Below are 22,621 nucleotides of genomic sequence, written 5' to 3' on the forward strand. Positions count from 1 at the left end.
TGGAAGTTTAAGTCTCTAAGGAGTATGTAGTCAGTGGATGCGAGAGCGTGCGTGCTGATGTCGGTAATGGAGTCGCTGAACTGCTGTCATGGGCTGGGGGGCCTGTAGACAAGGGTCCCTCGAAGGGTGGTGTTTGGGTCAGTGTGGATTTGGAAGTGCAGGAGTTTGGCGGTGCTGAGGGTGTCTTTGGTGTTGGTCATGATCCTGAGGGTGTTCTTGTGGATGATGGTGATGCCTCCTCCTGGTTTGTTGGAGCGGTCCCTGCAGGTGATCTTGTAGCCGTCCGGGATGGCTATGGCGATGTCAGGTGCTAAGGAGGGGTTCATCCAGGTCTCGGTCAGGAAGGCGACATCTGGGGAGGCTGAGTCTAGTAGATACCATAGCTCTAATGCGTGCTTGTGGATGGAGCAGGTGTTGAGGAGGATACAGCTGAGATGGTTGCGTCCTGCCTTGGTGGGTGTGTTGTTGGCGTGGAGGCTGGTGAAGGTGTAGTTCCGGCAGAAGAGTCCGCGGGTGGTTTGCGGGGAGGCTTGAAGGCAGGCGGGAGAGCAGCCGGTGTTGAGGGCACAGAGGGTGGCGACATCGTAGTGAAAGCGTGCGTGGTGGCAGTGGGGAGGACGGGAGCCAGGGGTTATGGCGCTGAGCACGCCCACTGCGCGGACAGGCACAGATGGGAGCGGACAGGCGTAGACGGGCTTGCGAAGCCACGACAGCGGCAAGCAGCTGCCATTAAGTAGGGAGATGGGGGAGGAGAGGACAGCTGGGAGGCAGGAGGCGGACAAAAAACGGCATGAAAAAGGGGGCAGGCCACAGTGGCAGCAGCAGCAGGGGAGAGAGAGGGGAAGAGTGAAAGTGAGAGAGAGAGCCGAGTGAGGGAGAAACAAGGAAAAGGAGCACTAAGGGACAGTAGTGGAGCAGTAAGCAGAGCAAAGCAAAGCAAAAGAAGGAGAGAGACATAAGGTAGCCTAGTAGGAAAGCAGAGCTCTCCCACTAGACACCAGGGATGAGGCACAGGCAGAAGCCTGCGGGTGGAGGAGGGTCTCGAACTCCTGACAGGGGTCAGGAGTTCAGAGGAGCCAGGGAAAGGGCTGTACTTAGACGGTGGAGCCACGGAGGCAGAGCAAGGCACTGACCAGTGGTATTGCTCAGCCTTCCACACAGCGTCCGCCATTAAGTAGGGGGGTGTGGGGGGAGGAGAGGGCAGCTGGGAGGCAGGAGGCAGATGAAAAACAATGCAAAAAAAGGGGCAGAGCAGAAAAACGGGTGTGGCCGCTGGCAGCAGCGGCAGGGGAGAGAGAGAGTGAGAGAATGAAAGTGAAAGAGAGAGCGGAGTGAGAGAGAAACAAAGAAAAGGAGCACTAAAGGACAGTAGTGGAGCAGAGAACAGAGTAAAGCAAAGCAAAAGAAGGAGAGAGACAGAAGGTAGCCTAGTAGGAAAGCAGAGCTCTTCCACTAGACACCAGGGATGAGGGGGAGGCAGAAGCCTCCGGGTGGAGGAGGGCCTCAACCTCCTGCCAGGGGTCTGGAGTTCAGAGGAGCCAGGGAAAGGGCTCTACTTAGATGGTGGAGCCAGAGGAGGCAGAGCAATGCACTTACCAGGTCTAACAGAACCCCCCCTTTGTGTAGGTTCTGGAGGATAAGGTGATTTTGAGAACTCACCCTACTTTCATCCCCAAGATCTCTTCCTATTTCCAGAGGTCAGGGGAGGTAGTACTCCCTGTTTTTTTCCCCTCCTCCTGCATCTGATGACAAGGCTTTGTTACACCTCTTGGGTGTCAGGAGGGCATTGTTGATTAACCTGGTACAGAAAAAGTGTTTCAGGAAGGTAGACAGTGTGTTTGTCAATTTTGCCCATTGAGGAATGGTCTGAAACCCTCGACTTCCACGCTTAGTCAGTGGATCAAGCAGGCAATGCAGTTAGCTTATGAGTCTCAGGGGCAGGTGTTAGAATGTAGGGCTCAGGGGAGATCCACTAGGGTCTTGTCCACTTCTTGAGCTATGTTTAATGGGTCATCTAGGGAAGAGATATGCAATGAAGCCACATGGGCTTTGCCTCATACTTTTATAGAACACTATAGGTTGGTACTTCTGTGTCTTTCGCCACGCCTGTTCTCGTCTCTAGTATGATTTGACGTGTTCCTGTACTTTTTCTTTTTTTGTGATATCTTTATATTAAAGCATCCTGTTTCTGAATCAGACAGGTTGGCCTTTGTTCTTTTTTGACAATGCAGCAGATTCTGGCTTGGGTATCTGCTCATACTGTAAATACTGGGACGAGGAAGATGGAAGAGGATATAATGCCCCAGTCACTTACAGGTAATCTTCATTACTCAGAGTCCTGGTCTTTCTCACCCAGTATGGTTTCCAATCCATCCCTGACTGTGAGTCGACTTCATTGTGTCTTTGTGGCTTTGGACTAAAGGATGTGATGTGGGTCGACTTCATCTTTATGCACGAGGAAGGGGAAGTTGGCCATGTTGGAGGGATGAGAAACTTGGTAGTTTCTGTCGGGAGGCTAAAGCTCATACTGTAAATACTGGGGTGAGGAAGATCAAGACTTGGAGTAATGAAGATTACCGCTAAGTAACCGGGGCATTTGTCATTTCACACATCTGTTTTACCCTTAATACCCTTACACTCTTACCTGCCACTCTCTTGTCCTCTTCCCTCTCATTTCATTCATTCATCCAGTTCTGGGTAACAAAGAAATGGCTTGATAGTGAAATAGAATTGAGGGAACAAACAAGCTTTTTTTCGGGAATGGAATAACAAGAGCAGTTTTCCAAGGAGAGGGATCTAATCTTGTAGACATGAATAAATTACAGAATCATAGTAAAATGAGGTGCATATAGACAGAGCAATACTTTGGTAATGCTGGCAGGACAGGGGTCAACGGGGAGCCAGATGAGATATGCTTGATTCTGAAAGTAATGCCATCCTTGTTAGCCAGGGTGAAAGAAAACCAAACAATGAGATTAACAGGGCAGATAGAGGGTAGACCCAAAGTCAGAATGAGGGTAAGAATGGTGTGTTAGGACTGGGGAGGCTAGGAGTGAAAGACCTCAGAATCTGCTGAATCTTCGTATGCAAAAAAGCCTGAGAGGTCGGAGCACAAATGTTGGGCGGGGACAACAGAGGATTGTAGTGTGGTTAGTTTTACGTATCCTTTGCGCATTAGCTTCAGGCTTTAGGCCTTTGTGCACTTTGCCCTGAATGTATTTTATTAATTTGCTGACAGCTTAGAGCCTCTGTGCACTTTGCTCTAAATGCTTTTTATTAGGCTTCGTACTGTTATTTTTCAAATAGCCAGTTCTACGGTGTTGTTTTTTATTCATATCACACTGTTTTGCCTACTTCAGCACTGGAGTTCTCCATAACATATTCACTCTGTGCTTCAGTCAAGGATACAGTCTGGTACATTGCCGATAGACGTGGTAGGAGTTTAGATTTGGCATTCCTGCGTAAGGACATTTTGTGATCACGATGACATGTTAGTTATAAAATCACTTCCTTGTCCCAATACACGCAAGAGGGAGATTCCGACCAGGGAACCACAACTAGACGCTGACTGCCTCGTTGCAGATGCTGAACCAGATCACAGGCCTTTGCTCAGGTATGACGGCTGATGTCTCCCCAGTGATTCGGAAAGGCAAGCTAGAAGCTTAACATGCTGTGCTCTAAATAGAACAAGCAGAGGGAGAGTAGAAACTGTTAGGCACTATGATAGCTTTGTTCTTATGTTTTACTCTCCTGGTGACTATTTCAATCCTAATGTGTTGTATTGTTCTGGTTACTGCGGCTCACGCCTTATTATCTAAAATACAGTTGTTTTATTAAAACATTATATAAAACTTATACTGTCTTTGTCATTTGTATATGAGATCATACTTTAAATGAGAGAGTTGGTTTGGATCTGAGTGACCACGACTTCCCTGAGAAGTTCCAAAGATCTCATGCGCTCGGCTGCCCAATCATTTCTTCCCCGTGGGAGAAATGAGGCACTGCTAGTTAGCCAGAGCAAAAACCGGATTTAGGGTGACAGAGTTCCTTACACGTGGGTCAGACTCAGTCCCCCACACCGTTATCGATCCTGCTGCCTAGAAATCCAGTAGTCTCATTTAGGATAATGAGAGCCCACGCGACAGGATGAGATCCCCTTATAAGAGGCAATAGAGTTTTAAATCACAAAGATCATGTTAGAAAAGCAAATGATACGCTCATGATAGTAATTAACACAAATCTGCGGACAAGCTTGCTGTAGACGTGAAGTTTGTGTTCATAGTGAGCATTATTTAAAGGGATGTAGGAACAACACCATAATCTCTTCAGCTTTCGGCGATTTTTTTTATGAGGCCATCACTTATGGAACCAGGGCGCAGAGGAAGTGTCTCTATGGAGATAAACATTTTAAAAGAAGCATGTTATCAAGTGCACAACATTAAAGGAAGTGTGTTATCAAGTGTGTATTAAAGTTACCATCATCAGGAAGGGTGGGATAAGTTGACTAGGATATATGAGATTTTATCGGGGTTTCAAATTTGGACCACGATGAAGAGGGGAACCATAGGAGGAAATGCAAAGTGCATGAGAGGATGGCAGGAATTGTTTGGAGAAGAAAATAGCCCTGTATTTGGAGCATGTAAGTTCAAGAATAGAGGAAAGATGAACCAAGGAGTGAAATGCAAATAGGTGGTTGAGAGTATGCCCAGCACAGTGCGTAGGACTGGAAACTAGTTGTTGTAAATTGATGATAAAAAAAAGTTAAGAAGTTAAGAAACAGAAAAATCAAAAGTATTGTCCAGTTGTAAATTGGGGTTGCCCAGTATCAGTATCTTATTGGCCAGGCAGTGGTCAACTTGCAGGAAATCCTGTAAAGAAACCAGTAATTCTGCGGCGGGACCAGAAGAACAACAATTTGGCTGTAAATTAAGGGATTTCTTGGAACTAATCTGAACGTATGATGAGAGAAATTTATCGCTGCTAAGTGGGTAAATCACCCAAGGGGTGATGGTAAGAAAGTTTTAAATAGCTACACCACAGCCACATGTGAATTAGGCCAACTTTATAAGATGGCTAGTGGTCCTAGGGCCATATCCATCATAGAATGGTCAGAAATCCATGTTATATTAACAAATACATCTAGTTTGTTATCAAATATTAGGCTCCTTAACTCTAAGGCATGTCTCACGAGGGAGGGAGTGTTAATCAAGATGCCTTTCAAATAAGGAGAGGGAAATTTATGAGCGTAGTGGGGGGAGTGCGATAGAGTTTGGTGAGACATCATATTAAGTGAACTGCTAAAAGTTGCTGGATGTGTAGGGTTGTGTAACAGGAGAATTAGCATCCTTGTGAGTGTAGAACCATCCAGTAGCAGAAGGGTCCACTCTTGAAGTGGTGGCACCAACAGCAGAGGGTAAGGCATGAGTACAGATAAAACACACAAGTTCCAGACAGAGAGAGGGGAAAGGTGGCGGGGAGAAGAAATGCTGGGAGATGTTTACCAAAAATTCCCTGCTCACTTGAGCCTTATTAGACAGCATACCTGGCCCTGGGCCCAGTCTCTGAGCAAATGTATGCAAATAGGCTTGCCTTTAGAGGGACAGTAGAACACCTGCTGCATGTGTCCGCACAGTGGCTACCCCTAATTAAATCAGGGATGGTCTGCACATTGCAAATGAGTGAAAACACTAGCGTGAGCACTGCCCACAATCGCAGCTTTAGTGTAGTGACAAAAGGGGTGGGTGGCAAGGGGAAAAAGGGGAAATGTAGGTAACACACTAATATGATACAATTAAAACACACTGATGAGAGCAGTAGGCACCCTAGCATGCACAGATCCCTGGCCAATAGGTTAAAAAGAAGCACATTCACCCTTTAAAAGCCCTAATTCACCATAGGAAATTAAAATGAAGAAGTAAATAGAACCAAAGTAACTATGCTCTAGACAGGCACAAATGGGTCAATCTCTTAAAAAATTGTATGAATGTGTACACCAGCCATTGTACAATCCCAGCCTCAGTGTTGTACATGTTTAAAATGTTGAGAGCTGCAACTGTGGCTTTATCATCTTGCTGAATTTTCTTTGGGAACAAGCTTATTTTCAAACCTGCCCAGTGGTGTCAGTTTTCACTAAAAGCAAATCCTTAGGTGTACTGATGTGGTGTGGCTTGTAAATAAACTGTTGGGCATAGGCACTGGAATTAGGAGTGCAGAGGGTGCTGCAGCACCATCAAAATAACCAAGCTGGAGTCCAGAAGATGAATGAGCAATACAGATGCCTTTAATTTTGGTTTTATCTTGTCAAAGAGGTCAAATGACAGGCTCTGTCTTCTTACAAATTTCTGCTCATTTGTTTAGGTTTAAATCTATTTTATTAGATTTCAGAAAATAAAAGGTACATAACAGTACCCTCACCTACATCCACTGGCTGGTGAGGTAAAATGTAGGGTAAACAACATTGTCCAGATCACTGTGTCCACACCTCATTCAGAATCATGGTTGGTTTGTGTGAGAAGAAGTTTCCACAAGTACTCTGGATAGGAGAGTTCTCTGAAACTTTGAGCTAGAAATCGTATACAAGACTCCCAATTTGTGGCAGCTTGCTGTCAACTATCACAATTAGTTTCTCCATTCCTAGGTGTTCCCAAAGCTTATGCTGCCAGTCATGCCTGCCTCTTATCTGTGCCCCATCTGGACAGAATGACTTGCTTGGCTGCACAAAGGGCAACAGTAATAGCTCTCTCTCTCTTGTTGAGTGCAGAGGATACGTCAGTGTATTGGGAAGGCCCAAAAGAATGTAACTGGGGATTCTAAGCAGATCCGTTTCATACATCTCCTTAATGTCCGCCAGGATCTCCATCCAGTATTATCGTAATTTAGGGAAATGTTAGTGAATGTGTGTCAGAGTACCTTGGTGTTCCCCCTGCCTCCAGCATCCATCACCCCACCTTGTTTCCATTTAGCCATTCTGGCCGGAGTGTAATACCAATAGTGCTTAATTTTGAGTAAGGTCTTCTTTCTGGAGGTGCTATAGACGGATGTGCATGTGCAAAATGTCGGACCACTCCCTAGGAGTAAAGGGGCATTTGCTCTCCATTTCCCACTCCAGTTCTCACCACTGCTGTGCTGGGGATTTAATGCTGGTCAGTGGGGTGTTTAGGAAGGCATGATTGTCAGACAGGAGACCTTTGTCTGTGTGTTGGGTGAGGAGCCATTTTTTATAGGGCGTAAGGAGCTGGCTGGCGTGTGGACGCAAATGTGGTTGAGTAACCCAATGTCGAATGATGACGTTTTGCCAATGCCCCCTGGAGAGAATGCTGTGGCTAGATTGGGCCTGTGAGAAATCCATGTGGCCACTATGGTTGAATAGATGTCCCCATCCTTTTGCAATTACTGTCTTGCCACAGCTGGAATGCAGCCCCTTGTAGAGCAGTTGGAAAGTCAGGGTTCCTTAAGATAGGTGTCTGTAGTGATATGGGAGTGGAATGCTTCCTTGTCAACTGCACCCTGGCCCATGTTCCTACTGTCTCCCTAACTGCCACAGTATTTACCAAACATGAATCCCTGCTATTGTTTGGTCAATGAAGCACGAGGCCTATTCCATTCTACCATGTATCTAAGCTGTGCTACCTGGTAATATTGCACCAAATAGGGAATGCCCAGACCACCCTCCGCCATAGCAAGGTATGTTTGTTTCTTTGCTGCATGGGACTTTTTACTATAGCATATGTAGTCCACAATTAGACGTTGCAACTTACCAATGACATGGGGGGGACTGCAGGGGTAGAGCCTGCATGACATAGAGTATCTTAGGTAAGAGGGTCATTTTGACTGCTGCCATTTTGCTCAACCAGAAAATGAGGCCTCCCCTCCAGGACTGTAGATCAGTGCAGCCAGTAGAGAGCAACGCATCATAGTTATGCTCCGCCATTCGCTATAGCTTGGAGCGTATTTACAGGCCCAGATAGGTAACCCCTAGAGTTGTCCACGTAAAGAGAAAGAGGCGCTCTAGTTGGAGTTGGTCACCTTGTGAAATGGTGAGGCTAAGATCTTTGTCAACATAGAGAGCAAGTTTATGCTCCTGGTGCCCTATAGTGATGCCCGCTATGAGTGGGTTTGTATGAATCTGCTCTGCGAACTACTCCTTATAGAAGACAAAAAGGGACAAGGGTCAGGGGCTTTTCTGCTTGGTGCTGTGTGCTTTATTGAAGGATCACAACGTCAGCCCATTAACTCTTACCGTGGCAGTGGGATCGACCAAACTGCACCATATCCAGTGCTGAAACCCAGCTCCAAGGTCTGCTTTGTCCGGCACTAGTTGGAGATACGGCCAGTGCCTTTTAAGCATAGACTGAAAGCAAAAGCACAGGTGTGCATGAGAGGTGAGTTTTGTCTATAAGATGTAGAAGGTGTTTAGTGTTATTACTGCAGCCTCTCTCAGTGATGCACCCGCCTTGGTCGTCAGGCTGCCAGTATACTAGTGAAGATCTTAGCATCAACATTTGACAATGAGATAGGATGGTATGAAGAGCAGAGTGTGGAGTCCTTCCCAGGCTTAGGAAGCACTGTGATGGTGGCTTCTCTCATGTTCTCCATGAGTGAGCCCGTCTTGCTAAAGGAGTTGTAGAGGTGGGCAGGGATGGGGGCTAAGTGCACAGCAAATGTTTTGTAGTAATGAGAAGTGTTGCCATCCTGGCCAGGGGCTTTACCCGGCTGCACTCGAGCTATGGCTACGAGCACCTCACCTGGACGGATATCACTTTCCAGCTGCTTGGTGTCATCTACAGAGATGCATTCTGTAGGCACATGGGCTAAGTAGTCCTCAGCGTCTCCCTGGCTAAGTGTGTCCACTGAATACAGGGTAGAGCAAAAGTGCTCAACTCTTGGGCTATTTGCACATCCTGATACACCCTATGGCCTTGTGACCCTTCAATTTCTGTTATTATTTGTTTGAGCACCTGTGCGTGCAACCTATGTGCCAGCAAATGCCCTGCTTTGTTGACCCATGTTTAATATTTTGTTTAGTGTGAAGAAGCGCATATTCCGCCTTGTCCATATCTTGCTTAAGTTGCTTTCGAGCTATCTTAATCTGGAGCCGTACTCAGTGGGAGCCAGACTGCTTATGGGCCTCCTCTAGTTCTTTCACCTACCCCTCTACCCTGAGTCGTTTCTCCTTTCTATCTCTGTTGAGTCAGGCAGCAACAGCTATAAAGCTGCCTCTTAGCACAGCCTTCAGGGTATCCTAGAAGAGGTCAGCGTGGGTGTCTGGCGTGTCATTGGTACTGAGGAAAGTGCTAATGTTGTCTTTAATTTCGGTTAAGGTTGAATAATATGTCAATGGTTTATGATTACAGCACCATGTGCGAGGATGTGATCTTGGGCCTGGGATGTGCAGCGTAATAGAGATGGGCAAGTAATCAGAAATGGGGGCCACGCCAATGTTGACTAGTGTGGTGGCTGCTGTGAAACGTGACAATATCAGAAAGTCATCTATTCTAGCTTAGGTTTGGTGGGCCGCTGAGAAGTAGCTGTAATCCTTCACTGCTGGATGCATAGTCATCACACATCCACTAGATCCATGTGCCCCAGTCACTGAAGTCCTGTTGGTGTGAATGCCCCTGTCTGCTCAGCCCTCAAGCCGATTGTTCCAGAGGTGCATCAGGGACTAAAGTCACAAACAGTTAGGAGCGCACCTGCCTGACATCCCAGCAATTAATCTGCCCCATTGCATCATGGTAGATGTAGTATCTTCAAAAAACGAACTCCATTAATTTTTAAATATTTCACCTTTAAGTAGGTACAGCCTTTACTGTGCATCTCTGGACACATGTGTTTCTGGGTTAGTCCCTTCTTCAGCAGAGAACATATTTGCGGGGTGCTGGGAATGCTGCCATAAATCACCCGGTTTCAGTACCTCTTCCCTGGCCTGCTGGTGCCTGCTCCAGAGCTCGTCAGCCCAATAGCTCAAGGGAGCCTTTAAAGTCACAAACAGTTAGGAGCGCACCTGCCTGACATCCCAGCAATTAATCTGCCCCATTGCATCATGGTAGATGTAGTATCTTCAAAAAACGAACTCCATTAATTTTTAAATATTTCACCTTTAAGTAGGTACAGCCTTTACTGTGCATCTCTGGACACATGTGTTTCTGGGTTAGTCCCTTCTTCAGCAGAGAACATATTTGCGGGGTGCTGGGAATGCTGCCATAAATCACCCGGTTTCAGTACCTCTTCCCTGGCCTGCTGGTGCCTGCTCCAGAGCTCGTCAGCCCAATAGCTCAAGGGAGCCTTTAAAGTCACAAACAGTTAGGAGCGCACCTGCCTGACATCCCAGCAATTAATCTGCCCCATTGCATCATGGTAGATGTAGTATCTTCAAAAAACGAACTCCATTAATTTTTAAATATTTCACCTTTAAGTAGGTACAGCCTTTACTGTGCATCTCTGGACACATGTGTTTCTGGGTTAGTCCCTTCTTCAGCAGAGAACATATTTGCGGGGTGCTGGGAATGCTGCCATAAATCACCCGGTTTCAGTACCTCTTCCCTGGCCTGCTGGTGCCTGCTCCAGAGCTCGTCAGCCCAATAGCTCAAGGGAGCCTTTAAAGTCACAAACAGTTAGGAGCGCACCTGCCTGACATCCCAGCAATTAATCTGCCCCATTGCATCATGGTAGATGTAGTATCTTCAAAAAACGAACTCCATTAATTTTTAAATATTTCACCTTTAAGTAGGTACAGCCTTTACTGTGCATCTCTGGACACATGTGTTTCTGGGTTAGTCCCTTCTTCAGCAGAGAACATATTTGCGGGGTGCTGGGAATGCTGCCATAAATCACCCGGTTTCAGTACCTCTTCCCTGGCCTGCTGGTGCCTGCTCCAGAGCTCGTCAGCCCAATAGCTCAAGGGAGCCTTTAAAGTCACAAACAGTTAGGAGCGCACCTGCCTGACATCCCAGCAATTAATCTGCCCCATTGCATCATGGTAGATGTAGTATCTTCAAAAAACGAACTCCATTAATTTTTAAATATTTCACCTTTAAGTAGGTACAGCCTTTACTGTGCATCTCTGGACACATGTGTTTCTGGGTTAGTCCCTTCTTCAGCAGAGAACATATTTGCGGGGTGCTGGGAATGCTGCCATAAATCACCCGGTTTCAGTACCTCTTCCCTGGCCTGCTGGTGCCTGCTCCAGAGCTCGTCAGCCCAATAGCTCAAGGGAGCCTTTAAAGTCACAAACAGTTAGGAGCGCACCTGCCTGACATCCCAGCAATTAATCTGCCCCATTGCATCATGGTAGATGTAGTATCTTCAAAAAACGAACTCCATTAATTTTTAAATATTTCACCTTTAAGTAGGTACAGCCTTTACTGTGCATCTCTGGACACATGTGTTTCTGGGTTAGTCCCTTCTTCAGCAGAGAACATATTTGCGGGGTGCTGGGAATGCTGCCATAAATCACCCGGTTTCAGTACCTCTTCCCTGGCCTGCTGGTGCCTGCTCCAGAGCTCGTCAGCCCAATAGCTCAAGGGAGCCTTTAAAGTCACAAACAGTTAGGAGCGCACCTGCCTGACATCCCAGCAATTAATCTGCCCCATTGCATCATGGTAGATGTAGTATCTTCAAAAAACGAACTCCATTAATTTTTAAATATTTCACCTTTAAGTAGGTACAGCCTTTACTGTGCATCTCTGGACACATGTGTTTCTGGGTTAGTCCCTTCTTCAGCAGAGAACATATTTGCGGGGTGCTGGGAATGCTGCCATAAATCACCCGGTTTCAGTACCTCTTCCCTGGCCTGCTGGTGCCTGCTCCAGAGCTCGTCAGCCCAATAGCTCAAGGGAGCCTTTAAAGTCACAAACAGTTAGGAGCGCACCTGCCTGACATCCCAGCAATTAATCTGCCCCATTGCATCATGGTAGATGTAGTATCTTCAAAAAACGAACTCCATTAATTTTTAAATATTTCACCTTTAAGTAGGTACAGCCTTTACTGTGCATCTCTGGACACATGTGTTTCTGGGTTAGTCCCTTCTTCAGCAGAGAACATATTTGCGGGGTGCTGGGAATGCTGCCATAAATCACCCGGTTTCAGTACCTCTTCCCTGGCCTGCTGGTGCCTGCTCCAGAGCTCGTCAGCCCAATAGCTCAAGGGAGCCTTTAAAGTCACAAACAGTTAGGAGCGCACCTGCCTGACATCCCAGCAATTAATCTGCCCCATTGCATCATGGTAGATGTAGTATCTTCAAAAAACGAACTCCATTAATTTTTAAATATTTCACCTTTAAGTAGGTACAGCCTTTACTGTGCATCTCTGGACACATGTGTTTCTGGGTTAGTCCCTTCTTCAGCAGAGAACATATTTGCGGGGTGCTGGGAATGCTGCCATAAATCACCCGGTTTCAGTACCTCTTCCCTGGCCTGCTGGTGCCTGCTCCAGAGCTCGTCAGCCCAATAGCTCAAGGGAGCCTTTAAAGTCACAAACAGTTAGGAGCGCACCTGCCTGACATCCCAGCAATTAATCTGCCCCATTGCATCATGGTAGATGTAGTATCTTCAAAAAACGAACTCCATTAATTTTTAAATATTTCACCTTTAAGTAGGTACAGCCTTTACTGTGCATCTCTGGACACATGTGTTTCTGGGTTAGTCCCTTCTTCAGCAGAGAACATATTTGCGGGGTGCTGGGAATGCTGCCATAAATCACCCGGTTTCAGTACCTCTTCCCTGGCCTGCTGGTGCCTGCTCCAGAGCTCGTCAGCCCAATAGCTCAAGGGAGCCTTTAAAGTCACAAACAGTTAGGAGCGCACCTGCCTGACATCCCAGCAATTAATCTGCCCCATTGCATCATGGTAGATGTAGTATCTTCAAAAAACGAACTCCATTAATTTTTAAATATTTCACCTTTAAGTAGGTACAGCCTTTACTGTGCATCTCTGGACACATGTGTTTCTGGGTTAGTCCCTTCTTCAGCAGAGAACATATTTGCGGGGTGCTGGGAATGCTGCCATAAATCACCCGGTTTCAGTACCTCTTCCCTGGCCTGCTGGTGCCTGCTCCAGAGCTCGTCAGCCCAATAGCTCAAGGGAGCCTTTAAAGTCACAAACAGTTAGGAGCGCACCTGCCTGACATCCCAAACCGGGTGATTTATGGCAGCATTCCCAGCACCCCGCAAATATGTTCTCTGCTGAAGAAGGGACTAACCCAGAAACACATGTGTCCAGAGATGCACAGTAAAGGCTGTACCTACTTAAAGGTGAAATATTTAAAAATAAATGGAGTTCGTTTTTTGAAGATACTACATCTACCATGATGCAATGGGGCAGATTAATTGCTGGGATGTCAGGCAGGTGCGCTCCTAACTGTTTGTGACTTTAAAGGCTCCCTTGAGCCATTGGGCTGACGAGCTCTGGAGCAGGCACCAGCAGGCCAGGGAAGAGGTACTGAAACCGGGTGATTTATGGCAGCATTCCCAGCACCCCGCAAATATGTTCTCTGCTGAAGAAGGGACTAACCCAGAAACACATGTGTCCAGAGATGCACAGTAAAGGCTGTACCTACTTAAAGGTGAAATATTTAAAAATAAATGGAGTTCGTTTTTTGAAGATACTACATCTACCATGATGCAATGGGGCAGATTAATTGCTGGGATGTCAGGCAGGTGCGCTCCTAACTGTTTGTGACTTTAAAGGCTCCCTTGAGCCATTGGGCTGACGAGCTCTGGAGCAGGCACCAGCAGGCCAGGGAAGAGGTACTGAAACCGGGTGATTTATGGCAGCATTCCCAGCACCCCGCAAATATGTTCTCTGCTGAAGAAGGGACTAACCCAGAAACACATGTGTCCAGAGATGCACAGTAAAGGCTGTACCTACTTAAAGGTGAAATATTTAAAAATAAATGGAGTTCGTTTTTTGAAGATACTACATCTACCATGATGCAATGGGGCAGATTAATTGCTGGGATGTCAGGCAGGTGCGCTCCTAACTGTTTGTGACTTTAAAGGCTCCCTTGAGCCATTGGGCTGACGAGCTCTGGAGCAGGCACCAGCAGGCCAGGGAAGAGGTACTGAAACCGGGTGATTTATGGCAGCATTCCCAGCACCCCGCAAATATGTTCTCTGCTGAAGAAGGGACTAACCCAGAAACACATGTGTCCAGAGATGCACAGTAAAGGCTGTACCTACTTAAAGGTGAAATATTTAAAAATAAATGGAGTTCGTTTTTTGAAGATACTACATCTACCATGATGCAATGGGGCAGATTAATTGCTGGGATGTCAGGCAGGTGCGCTCCTAACTGTTTGTGACTTTAAAGGCTCCCTTGAGCCATTGGGCTGACGAGCTCTGGAGCAGGCACCAGCAGGCCAGGGAAGAGGTACTGAAACCGGGTGATTTATGGCAGCATTCCCAGCACCCCGCAAATATGTTCTCTGCTGAAGAAGGGACTAACCCAGAAACACATGTGTCCAGAGATGCACAGTAAAGGCTGTACCTACTTAAAGGTGAAATATTTAAAAATAAATGGAGTTCGTTTTTTGAAGATACTACATCTACCATGATGCAATGGGGCAGATTAATTGCTGGGATGTCAGGCAGGTGCGCTCCTAACTGTTTGTGACTTTAAAGGCTCCCTTGAGCCATTGGGCTGACGAGCTCTGGAGCAGGCACCAGCAGGCCAGGGAAGAGGTACTGAAACCGGGTGATTTATGGCAGCATTCCCAGCACCCCGCAAATATGTTCTCTGCTGAAGAAGGGACTAACCCAGAAACACATGTGTCCAGAGATGCACAGTAAAGGCTGTACCTACTTAAAGGTGAAATATTTAAAAATAAATGGAGTTCGTTTTTTGAAGATACTACATCTACCATGATGCAATGGGGCAGATTAATTGCTGGGATGTCAGGCAGGTGCGCTCCTAACTGTTTGTGACTTTAAAGGCTCCCTTGAGCCATTGGGCTGACGAGCTCTGGAGCAGGCACCAGCAGGCCAGGGAAGAGGTACTGAAACCGGGTGATTTATGGCAGCATTCCCAGCACCCCGCAAATATGTTCTCTGCTGAAGAAGGGACTAACCCAGAAACACATGTGTCCAGAGATGCACAGTAAAGGCTGTACCTACTTAAAGGTGAAATATTTAAAAATAAATGGAGTTCGTTTTTTGAAGATACTACATCTACCATGATGCAATGGGGCAGATTAATTGCTGGGATGTCAGGCAGGTGCGCTCCTAACTGTTTGTGACTTTAAAGGCTCCCTTGAGCCATTGGGCTGACGAGCTCTGGAGCAGGCACCAGCAGGCCAGGGAAGAGGTACTGAAACCGGGTGATTTATGGCAGCATTCCCAGCACCCCGCAAATATGTTCTCTGCTGAAGAAGGGACTAACCCAGAAACACATGTGTCCAGAGATGCACAGTAAAGGCTGTACCTACTTAAAGGTGAAATATTTAAAAATAAATGGAGTTCGTTTTTTGAAGATACTACATCTACCATGATGCAATGGGGCAGATTAATTGCTGGGATGTCAGGCAGGTGCGCTCCTAACTGTTTGTGACTTTAAAGGCTCCCTTGAGCCATTGGGCTGACGAGCTCTGGAGCAGGCACCAGCAGGCCAGGGAAGAGGTACTGAAACCGGGTGATTTATGGCAGCATTCCCAGCACCCCGCAAATATGTTCTCTGCTGAAGAAGGGACTAACCCAGAAACACATGTGTCCAGAGATGCACAGTAAAGGCTGTACCTACTTAAAGGTGAAATATTTAAAAATAAATGGAGTTCGTTTTTTGAAGATACTACATCTACCATGATGCAATGGGGCAGATTAATTGCTGGGATGTCAGGCAGGTGCGCTCCTAACTGTTTGTGACTTTAAAGGCTCCCTTGAGCCATTGGGCTGACGAGCTCTGGAGCAGGCACCAGCAGGCCAGGGAAGAGGTACTGAAACCGGGTGATTTATGGCAGCATTCCCAGCACCCCGCAAATATGTTCTCTGCTGAAGAAGGGACTAACCCAGAAACACATGTGTCCAGAGATGCACAGTAAAGGCTGTACCTACTTAAAGGTGAAATATTTAAAAATAAATGGAGTTCGTTTTTTGAAGATACTACATCTACCATGATGCAATGGGGCAGATTAATTGCTGGGATGTCAGGCAGGTGCGCTCCTAACTGTTTGTGACTTTAAAGGCTCCCTTGAGCCATTGGGCTGACGAGCTCTGGAGCAGGCACCAGCAGGCCAGGGAAGAGGTACTGAAACCGGGTGATTTATGGCAGCATTCCCAGCACCCCGCAAATATGTTCTCTGCTGAAGAAGGGACTAACCCAGAAACACATGTGTCCAGAGATGCACAGTAAAGGCTGTACCTACTTAAAGGTGAAATATTTAAAAATAAATGGAGTTCGTTTTTTGAAGATACTACATCTACCATGATGCAATGGGGCAGATTAATTGCTGGGATGTCAGGCAGGTGCGCTCCTAACTGTTTGTGACTTTAAAGGCTCCCTTGAGCCATTGGGCTGACGAGCTCTGGAGCAGGCACCAGCAGGCCAGGGAAGAGGTACTGAAACCGGGTGATTTATGGCAGCATTCCCAGCACCCCGCAAATATGTTCTCTGCTGAAGAAGGGACTAACCCAGAAACACATGTGTCCAGAGATGCACAGTAAAGGCTGTACCTACTTAAAGGTGAAATATTTAAAAATAAATGGAGTTCGTTTTTTGAAGATACTACATCTACCATGATGCAATGGGGCAGATTAATTGCTGGGATGTCAGGCAGGTGCGCTCCTAACTGTTTGTGACTTTAAAGGCTCCCTTGAGCCATTGGGCTGACGAGCTCTGGAGCAGGCACCAGCAGGCCAGGGAAGAGGTACTGAAACCGGGTGATTTATGGCAGCATTCCCAGCACCCCGCAAATATGTTCTCTGCTGAAGAAGGGACTAACCCAGAAACACATGTGTCCAGAGATGCACAGTAAAGGCTGTACCTACTTAAAGGTGAAATATTTAAAAATAAATGGAGTTCGTTTTTTGAAGATACTACATCTACCATGATGCAATGGGGCAGATTAATTGCTGGGATGTCAGGCAGGTGCGCTCCTAACTGTTTGTGACTTTAAAGGCTCCCTTGAGCCATTGGGCTGACGAGCTCTGGAGCAGGCACCAGCAGGCCAGGGAAGAGGTACTGAAACCGGGTGATTTATGGCAGCATTCCCAGCACCCCGCAAATATGTTCTCTGCTGAAGAAGGGACTAACCCAGAAACACATGTGTCCAGAGATGCACAGTAAAGGCTGTACCTACTTAAAGGTGAAATATTTAAAAATAAATGGAGTTCGTTTTTTGAAGATACTACATCTACCATGATGCAATGGGGCAGATTAATTGCTGGGATGTCAGGCAGGTGCGCTCCTAACTGTTTGTGACTTTAAAGGCTCCCTTGAGCCATTGGGCTGACGAGCTCTGGAGCAGGCACCAGCAGGCCAGGGAAGAGGTACTGAAACCGGGTGATTTATGGCAGCATTCCCAGCACCCCGCAAATATGTTCTCTGCTGAAGAAGGGACTAACCCAGAAACACATGTGTCCAGAGATGCACAGTAAAGGCTGTACCTACTTAAAGGTGAAATATTTAAAAATAAATGGAGTTCGTTTTTTGAAGATACTACATCTACCATGATGCAATGGGGCAGATTAATTGCTGGGATGTCAGGCAGGTGCGCTCCTAACTGTTTGTGACTTTAAAGGCTCCCTTGAGCCATTGGGCTGACGAGCTCTGGAGCAGGCACCAGCAGGCCAGGGAAGAGGTACTGAAACCGGGTGATTTATGGCAGCATTCCCAGCACCCCGCAAATATGTTCTCTGCTGAAGAAGGGACTAACCCAGAAACACATGTGTCCAGAGATGCACAGTAAAGGCTGTACCTACTTAAAGGTGAAATATTTAAAAATAAATGGAGTTCGTTTTTTGAAGATACTACATCTACCATGATGCAATGGGGCAGATTAATTGCTGGGATGTCAGGCAGGTGCGCTCCTAACTGTTTGTGACTTTAAAGGCTCCCTTGAGCCATTGGGCTGACGAGCTCTGGAGCAGGCACCAGCAGGCCAGGGAAGAGGTACTGAAACCGGGTGATTTATGGCAGCATTCCCAGCACCCCGCAAATATGTTCTCTGCTGAAGAAGGGACTAACCCAGAAACACATGTGTCCAGAGATGCACAGTAAAGGCTGTACCTACTTAAAGGTGAAATATTTAAAAATAAATGGAGTTCGTTTTTTGAAGATACTACATCTACCATGATGCAATGGGGCAGATTAATTGCTGGGATGTCAGGCAGGTGCGCTCCTAACTGTTTGTGACTTTAAAGGCTCCCTTGAGCCATTGGGCTGACGAGCTCTGGAGCAGGCACCAGCAGGCCAGGGAAGAGGTACTGAAACCGGGTGATTTATGGCAGCATTCCCAGCACCCCGCAAATATGTTCTCTGCTGAAGAAGGGACTAACCCAGAAACACATGTGTCCAGAGATGCACAGTAAAGGCTGTACCTACTTAAAGGTGAAATATTTAAAAATAAATGGAGTTCGTTTTTTGAAGATACTACATCTACCATGATGCAATGGGGCAGATTAATTGCTGGGATGTCAGGCAGGTGCGCTCCTAACTGTTTGTGACTTTAAAGGCTCCCTTGAGCCATTGGGCTGACGAGCTCTGGAGCAGGCACCAGCAGGCCAGGGAAGAGGTACTGAAACCGGGTGATTTATGGCAGCATTCCCAGCACCCCGCAAATATGTTCTCTGCTGAAGAAGGGACTAACCCAGAAACACATGTGTCCAGAGATGCACAGTAAAGGCTGTACCTACTTAAAGGTGAAATATTTAAAAATAAATGGAGTTCGTTTTTTGAAGATACTACATCTACCATGATGCAATGGGGCAGATTAATTGCTGGGATGTCAGGCAGGTGCGCTCCTAACTGTTTGTGACTTTAAAGGCTCCCTTGAGCCATTGGGCTGACGAGCTCTGGAGCAGGCACCAGCAGGCCAGGGAAGAGGTACTGAAACCGGGTGATTTATGGCAGCATTCCCAGCACCCCGCAAATATGTTCTCTGCTGAAGAAGGGACTAACCCAGAAACACATGTGTCCAGAGATGCACAGTAAAGGCTGTACCTACTTAAAGGTGAAATATTTAAAAATAAATGGAGTTCGTTTTTTGAAGATACTACATCTACCATGATGCAATGGGGCAGATTAATTGCTGGGATGTCAGGCAGGTGCGCTCCTAACTGTTTGTGACTTTAAAGGCTCCCTTGAGCCATTGGGCTGACGAGCTCTGGAGCAGGCACCAGCAGGCCAGGGAAGAGGTACTGAAACCGGGTGATTTATGGCAGCATTCCCAGCACCCCGCAAATATGTTCTCTGCTGAAGAAGGGACTAACCCAGAAACACATGTGTCCAGAGATGCACAGTAAAGGCTGTACCTACTTAAAGGTGAAATATTTAAAAATAAATGGAGTTCGTTTTTTGAAGATACTACATCTACCATGATGCAATGGGGCAGATTAATTGCTGGGATGTCAGGCAGGTGCGCTCCTAACTGTTTGTGACTTTAAAGGCTCCCTTGAGCCATTGGGCTGACGAGCTCTGGAGCAGGCACCAGCAGGCCAGGGAAGAGGTACTGAAACCGGGTGATTTATGGCAGCATTCCCAGCACCCCGCAAATATGTTCTCTGCTGAAGAAGGGACTAACCCAGAAACACATGTGTCCAGAGATGCACAGTAAAGGCTGTACCTACTTAAAGGTGAAATATTTAAAAATAAATGGAGTTCGTTTTTTGAAGATACTACATCTACCATGATGCAATGGGGCAGATTAATTGCTGGGATGTCAGGCAGGTGCGCTCCTAACTGTTTGTGACTTTAAAGGCTCCCTTGAGCCATTGGGCTGACGAGCTCTGGAGCAGGCACCAGCAGGCCAGGGAAGAGGTACTGAAACCGGGTGATTTATGGCAGCATTCCCAGCACCCCGCAAATATGTTCTCTGCTGAAGAAGGGACTAACCCAGAAACACATGTGTCCAGAGATGCACAGTAAAGGCTGTACCTACTTAAAGGTGAAATATTTAAAAATAAATGGAGTTCGTTTTTTGAAGATACTACATCTACCATGATGCAATGGGGCAGATTAATTGCTGGGATGTCAGGCAGGTGCGCTCCTAACTGTTTGTGACTTTAAAGGCTCCCTTGAGCCATTGGGCTGACGAGCTCTGGAGCAGGCACCAGCAGGCCAGGGAAGAGGTACTGAAACCGGGTGATTTATGGCAGCATTCCCAGCACCCCGCAAATATGTTCTCTGCTGAAGAAGGGACTAACCCAGAAACACATGTGTCCAGAGATGCACAGTAAAGGCTGTACCTACTTAAAGGTGAAATATTTAAAAATAAATGGAGTTCGTTTTTTGAAGATACTACATCTACCATGATGCAATGGGGCAGATTAATTGCTGGGATGTCAGGCAGGTGCGCTCCTAACTGTTTGTGACTTTAAAGGCTCCCTTGAGCCATTGGGCTGACGAGCTCTGGAGCAGGCACCAGCAGGCCAGGGAAGAGGTACTGAAACCGGGTGATTTATGGCAGCATTCCCAGCACCCCGCAAATATGTTCTCTGCTGAAGAAGGGACTAACCCAGAAACACATGTGTCCAGAGATGCACAGTAAAGGCTGTACCTACTTAAAGGTGAAATATTTAAAAATAAATGGAGTTCGTTTTTTGAAGATACTACATCTACCATGATGCAATGGGGCAGATTAATTGCTGGGATGTCAGGCAGGTGCGCTCCTAACTGTTTGTGACTTTAAAGGCTCCCTTGAGCCATTGGGCTGACGAGCTCTGGAGCAGGCACCAGCAGGCCAGGGAAGAGGTACTGAAACCGGGTGATTTATGGCAGCATTCCCAGCACCCCGCAAATATGTTCTCTGCTGAAGAAGGGACTAACCCAGAAACACATGTGTCCAGAGATGCACAGTAAAGGCTGTACCTACTTAAAGGTGAAATATTTAAAAATAAATGGAGTTCGTTTTTTGAAGATACTACATCTACCATGATGCAATGGGGCAGATTAATTGCTGGGATGTCAGGCAGGTGCGCTCCTAACTGTTTGTGCATCAGGGACTAGGTTGAAGTCACCCACAATAAAAGTGTCTGCATAAGGGGTAGCTATCACCTCACCAACAGCGTCCAGGAGGAAAGCCCCCTGATGATCATTGATAGCATAGATGTTAACAAGAGTAAAGGTGTGAGTATTCACTGTAATACGCAGTGAAAGAAGTCTGCCTGGTAGCTCTGCTTGCGTCTGGATAACCTTACCCGGGAGGTGCGCGGCCAAGAAAACCGCCACCTCCACCCGCTTCCCCAGACCAGAAACAAATATTGGTGTTTAAACCAGCGGGACTGCATGTATTTCCAGTCAATCTTAAGGATGTGAGATTCTTGTATGAGGCAGATGCAACAGTTAGGGTCTCTGAGCATGGAAGAAAGTGCCAATTGCTTTACTGGAGCATAAAGGACTTGGATGTTCAAGGTGAGTATTCTAACAAGTTACTAGGATGTGTACTGGAGCCACAGATGAGAACAAGAGTTGGGCATCTTTGCATCTACCCCGTAGGGCCAGCCTAGCCTGACAACGATGGCCAGCATGGAGTGAGGACTCCATTGGGTGAGTTGTTGAGTGGTAGGTGGGGGGAAGTAGACCTGAACATTACAACTGGAGTGCTCCCCTCCTGGGAGCACAATGAAAGATGTGCAATGGGACCATGTTGTGGGTGAGTGAATATCTTTGTGCTAAAGGTGGGATGGAATTGAAGCTCCACCACAGTTGTTGAGGATGTATTAGCGAAACAAGAGTAAGGCAGTCGGGGTTCCTCAAACATGAGCAAGTGGGGGACCCTAGAAGCTTCAGCAGTTTAGCTAAGGTTCTGGAAGGGAAAGTATATTCGACCCATCTCTCTTCTAATTACTTTAATAGTCTGAAGCAGTGCCCTGGCATTGCAGTTGGGGTGGTAAGGCTGCTCTCTCCCTGCAGCATTCTGCAACTGTGGGTGTGCCAGGTTGTCTATTCACTGCCCGTGGGGTACGCCATGGCACGCTGGATGAGGGCACTGAGCTCTGCGACATGGAGCGGCTGGCCTCTTCCTCTTCTGATGCCTCATGGCCAGCAATGATTGGACCTCCTTTATGGTGCGGGTTATATGTGTCTTGTTGTTCCATATGAAGATGAGCCGAAAGGAATGTCTCCACATTTACCGGATCCCCTTCTCCTGTAGAAATGTGGTGGTCAGTCGGAGTGCCCTACAATGGGCTGGGGGAGAAGTCTTGGAACAACAACACTTTCACTTCCTCAAATGTGATTACATTCCGATCACGGACTGTTGACATGATGGCTTCTTTTTTGTGGTAATGATGCACGCAGGTCAGGTTATCTTGAGGCATGCCAGGGGATTTGGCTGGGTAAGTTGCCCTATGGGTGCCATCTAGAATAATGGCCCTCATTTTGACTTTGGCGGTCTTTTTTTAGCCGCGGGTGCCAGAAGACTGCCAGTGCCGGCCGTCTTCCGCCCACCTATTTACAAGTATTACAGGATTTCTG

At 46.9% G+C, this 22,621-nt stretch overlaps 1 protein-coding gene across 4 annotated transcripts in view; it reads left to right on the forward strand.

Annotated features, from left to right (window-relative positions):
- The window catches only part of LDB2 (LIM domain binding 2), a 1,065,253-nt gene that overhangs the window by 555,300 nt on the left and 487,332 nt on the right, over positions 1 to 22,621 (forward strand). The window lies entirely within an intron of this gene.

This window comes from Pleurodeles waltl, chromosome 1_2 (genome assembly GCF_031143425.1).
Source record: "Pleurodeles waltl isolate 20211129_DDA chromosome 1_2, aPleWal1.hap1.20221129, whole genome shotgun sequence".
NCBI lineage: Eukaryota > Metazoa > Chordata > Amphibia > Caudata > Salamandridae > Pleurodeles > Pleurodeles waltl.